The sequence below is a fragment of the Babylonia areolata genome, chromosome 4, assembly GCF_041734735.1.
Source record: "Babylonia areolata isolate BAREFJ2019XMU chromosome 4, ASM4173473v1, whole genome shotgun sequence".
NCBI classification, from domain to species: domain Eukaryota; kingdom Metazoa; phylum Mollusca; class Gastropoda; order Neogastropoda; family Buccinidae; genus Babylonia; species Babylonia areolata.
The window spans coordinates 3,782,820-3,787,819 of record NC_134879.1 but is presented as its reverse complement, the minus strand read 5'-3'; positions in this window follow the sequence as shown (position 1 = coordinate 3,787,819).

The following is a 5,000-nucleotide window of genomic DNA, read 5'->3' as shown; positions in this document are numbered from 1 at the left end:
TCGGGGATGCGCATGCCGGGTATGTTCCCCCTCCCTTAATTAACCCACCGAACGCTGACATGGATCCTTGAATTAACGTGCGTATTCTGATCTTCTGCTTGTGTGTACACACAAAGGGGGTTCAGGCACTAGCAGGTCTACACATATGTTGTAACCTGGGAGACAGGTATAGTTTGGCTTGGGCACAGAAGTCATCAAATGCTCCTCCTCGAGATAGTTGGACTCATGAGGCAGTTAAGACGTTCCGCTCCACACACAGTCCACGGTCCTCAGCCAGTCTGCTGGTGTAACCCCCATCGTCTGCTGACAGGTCTGAGGTCCTGTCTCAGAACCACTGTTTGCATGCTGCCGCGAGGTCATCTTAGGCCGTCTCGTCTTTCATTCTCTCGTGGAGAAGGAAGGAGCCCTGTGGTTATAGCTTGCGAGTGTTGTCATCGTCGTGTGGTTATAGCTTGCGAGTGTTGTCATCGTCGTGTGGTTATAGCTTTGCGAGTGTTGTCATCGTCGTGTGGTTATAGCTTTGCGAGTGTTGTCATCGTCGTGTGGTTATAGCTTGCGAGTGTTGTCATCGTCGTGTGGTTATAGCTTTGCGAGTGTTGTCATCGTCGTGTGGTTATAGCTTTGCGAGTGTTGTCATCGTCGTGTGGTTATAGCTTTGCGAGTGTTGTCATCGTCGTGTGGTTATAGCTTGCGAGTGTTGTCATCGTCGTGTGGTTATAGCTTGCGAGTGTTGTCATCGTCGTGGGTTATAGCTTGCGAATGTTGTCATCGTCGTGTGGTTATAGTTTGCGAGTGTTGTCATCGTCGTGTGGTTATAGCTTGCGAGTGTTGTCATCGTCGTGGGTTATAGCTTGCGAGTGTTGTCATCGTCGTGTGGTTATAGCTTGCGAGTGTTGTCATCGTCGTGTGGTTATAGCTTGGGAGTGTTGTCATCGTCGTGTGGTTATAGCTTGCGAGTGTTGTCATCGTCGTGTGGTTATAGCTTGCGAGTGTTGTCATCGTCGTGTGGTTATAGCTTTGCGAGTGTTGTCATCGTCGTGTGGTTATAGCTTTGCGAGTGTTGTCATCGTCGTGTGGTTATAGCTTTGCGAGTGTTGTCATCGTCGTGTGGTTATAGCTTGCGAGTGTTGTCATCGTCGTGTGGTTATAGCTTGGGAGTGTTGTCATCGTCGTGTGGTTATAGCTTGCGAGTGTTGTCATCGTCGTGTGGTTATAGCTTTGCGAGTGTTGTCATCGTCGTGTGGTTATAGCTTGGGAGTGTTGTCATCGTCGTGTGGTTATAGCTTGGGAGTGTTGTCATCGTCGTGTGGTTATAGCTTGCGAGTGTTGTCATCGTCGTGTGGTTATAGCTTTGCGAGTGTTGTCATCGTCGTGTGGTTATAGCTTGCGAGTGTTGTCATCGTCGTGTGGTTATAGCTTGCGAGTGTTGTCATCGTCGTGTGGTTATAGCTTTGCGAGTGTTGTCATCGTCGTGTGGTTATAGCTTTGCGAGTGTTGTCATCGTCGTGTGGTTATAACTTTGCGAGTGTTGTCATCGTCGTGTGGTTATAGCTTTGCGAGTGTTGTCATCGTCGTGTGGTTATAGCTTTGCGAGTGTTGTCATCGTCGTGTGGTTATAGCTTGCGAGTGTTGTCATCGTCGTGGGTTATAGCTTGCGAATGTTGTCATCGTCGTGTGGTTATAGCTTGCGAGTGTTGTCATCGTCGTGTGGTTATAGCTTGCGAGTGTTGTCATCGTCGTGTGGTTATAGCTTGCGAATGTTGTCATCGTCGTGGGTTATAGCTTGCGAGTGTTGTCATCGTCGTGGGATTATAGCTTGCGAATGTTTTCATCGTCGTGTAGTTATAGCTTGCGAGTGTTGTCATCGTCGTGTGGTTATAGCTTGCGAATGTTGTCATCGTCGTGTGGTTATAGCTTGCGAGTGTTGTCATCGTCGTGTGGTTATAGCTTGCGAATGTTGTCATCGTCGTGTGGTTATAGCTTGCGAATGTTGTCATCGTCGTGTGGTTATAGCTTGCGAGTGTTGTCATCGTCGTGTGGTTATAGCTTGCGAGTGTTGTCATCGTCGTGTGGTTATAGCTTGCGAGTGTTGTCATCGTCGTGTGGTTATAGCTTGCGAGTGTTGTCATCGTCGTGTGGTTATAGCTTGCGAGTGTTGTCATCGTCGTGGGTTATAGCTTGCGAATGTTGTCATCGTCGTGTGGTTATAGCTTGCGAGTGTTGTCATCGTCGTGTGGTTATAACTTTGCGAGTGTTTTCATCGTCGTGGGTTATAGCTTGCGAATGTTGTCATCGTCGTGTGGTTATAGCTTGCGAGTGTTTTCATCGTCGTGGGATTATAGCTTGCGAATGTTTTCATCGTCGTGTAGTTATAGCTTGCGAGTGTTGTCATCGTCGTGTGGTTATAGCTTGCGAGTGTTGTCACCGTCGTGTGGTTATAGCTTGCGAGTGTTGTCATCGTCGTGTGGTTATAGCTTGCGAATGTTGTCATCGTCGTGTGGTTATAGCTTGCGAGTGTTGTCACCGTCGTGTGGTTATAGCTTGGGAGTGTTGTCATCGTCGTGTGGTTATAGCTTGCGAATGTTGTCATCGTCGTGTGGTTATAGCTTGCGAGTGTTGTCATCGTCGTGTGGTTATAGCTTGCGAATGTTGTCATCGTCGTGTGGTTATAGCTTGCGAATGTTGTCATCGTCGTGTGGTTATAGCTTGCGAGTGTTGTCATCGTCGTGTGGTTATAGCTTGCGAGTGTTGTCATCGTCGTGTGGTTATAGCTTGCGAATGTTGTCATCGTCGTGGAGAAGGAAGGAACCCTTTGGTTATAGCTTGCGAGTGTTGTCATCGTCGTGGAAAAAAAAAAAGAAAAAAAAAAGAAGACGAAGAAGATGAGTTGGCAGAATGGAACAGTATCTGCTCTGTTGGTGCGTGCATTTTTTGACACACTTGTGTAAACAAAGTGAGTCTATGTTTTAACCCGGTGTTCGGTTGTCTGTGTGCGTGCGCGCGCGCGCGCGTTTGTGTGTGTGTGTGTCCGTGTGTCTGTGTGTCCGTGGTAAACTTTAACATTGACATTTTCTCTGCAAATACTTTGTCAGTTGACACCAAATTTGGCATAAAAATAGGAAAAATTCAGTTCTTTCCAGTCATCTTGTTTAAAACAATATTGCACCTCTGGGATGGGCACAAAATAAATAAATAAATAAATAAGAAGCCTAATTATATGCAAACTGCATTTACTGTTATATTTATATTTCTTGTATTCTCTAAACTTGGCACTTTGACCTCTTATTCTGACACAACAACAAGAGGAGTCATTATTATGATTTTTTGTTCAAACAGGAACTTCTTTTGCTAAGCATGGAATTTTTATTTATTTTGCAAACGTTTTGGTGCAGATAGTAAAAAAGGGAAATTACTCTGTAATTAATGCTAGGGGACTTAATTTATCACAAGTGAGTCTTGAAAGCCTTGCCTCTCTTGTTTTTTTTTTTTGTTGGAATTGCATTTCTTCTTCTTCTTCTTCGTTCGTGGGCTGCAACTCCCACGTTCACTCGTATGTACACGAGTGGGCTTTTATGTGTATGACCGTTTTTACCCCGCCATGTACGCAGCCACACTCCGTTTTCGGGGGTAGGGATTGGAGTCCAGTTACAGGGTATGTTTTGTCTCGGAGAGGGTGGGCTGGGGGGTGGGGTGGGGAGTCGGCGTGGGGGGTGGGCGTGGGGGGGGGGGGGCATGGATTTTTGGAGCCGACTATGTGCAGCTTGTGAGTGATTTTACGGTTGCATTTATTTATTTGATTCAAAGATCTGGCAATATTTAAATGTGACTGCTACATTGGTGGTATGCCTTTTGTTTGAACTGTAGTCAAAATACAGAGCAAAGTTGTTGTTTTTTGTTTTGTTAATTTATTTCATTTTTTTTTTTTTATCTGAAGGCTCACACGGATTTATTGTGTCTGTAGCTATTTGTAAAAAGGTCGTGTGGTCTGAAGGAGACTGCTCTGACTTCTGAACCACCACAACGTGCGTTCACAATGACTCAAGAATCGATTAGATGTATACAGTATAGAGCATGAACATTACTGTAAGTTAGTATGGAAATATCCCCCTGTTGTTTGTTTTCAACACAGGTTCTTTACAATACGTGTAATGTTTGTTTGTTGTTGTTGTTTTTTTAAATGCAAGATCGTGATTTATGACATTGTTTGATGAACAGAACGCAGTGTTCATGCATAAGTTGTGGAACCAGTTTTTACTTAATCCTGTGGTATTGGATTGATTTCATGTCGTCGTTCCTTTTATTACATAAACTCACAGGACTGAATATCTCGATGAGAAAAAAAAAAAGAAGAAAAAAAGAAAGAAAGGCAGAAAGAAATGAATAGCAGTGATTTGTGGTCAAACACAGTTCAAGCATTTTATACATAAACAGGCAATGATTTTACTATCTTGATGGAAAATAAAGAAATGGATATCAGTTGTTTGTAGTCAAAGCGCGCGCGCGCGTGTATGTGTGTGTCTGAGTGTGCGTGCGTGCGTGTGTGTTTGTGTGTGTGTGCGTGCGCGCGCACACACACGATACTACACTACACTACACTACGCTACACTACAATAAAAAAAAGAAAAAAAAAAAAGAAATCACAAGAGGAGATCATTACAGAAACAGTCTTCTCTCAGTCGAACTGTTTTACATCACCAGGTTGATTTGTTGGAAAGCACGCACGTGCACCCAAATTCCGTGTGTGACGTTGTCACACCGTTGCTGACGCTGTTTATTGAAACACGGCATCTTAGTAACACAACAAGAGGTGCTGCCACACTCACCCGGTAATAATCTTGTATCGACTTGTTCATTTTTTTTTTTTCACGCCTGCGACACGCGCGCGTACACGCGCACACATACACACACGCGCGCGCTCGCATACACAAACACACACACACACACGAACAAAAACACGCGCACACACATACGCACACGTACACACACACACACACACACAC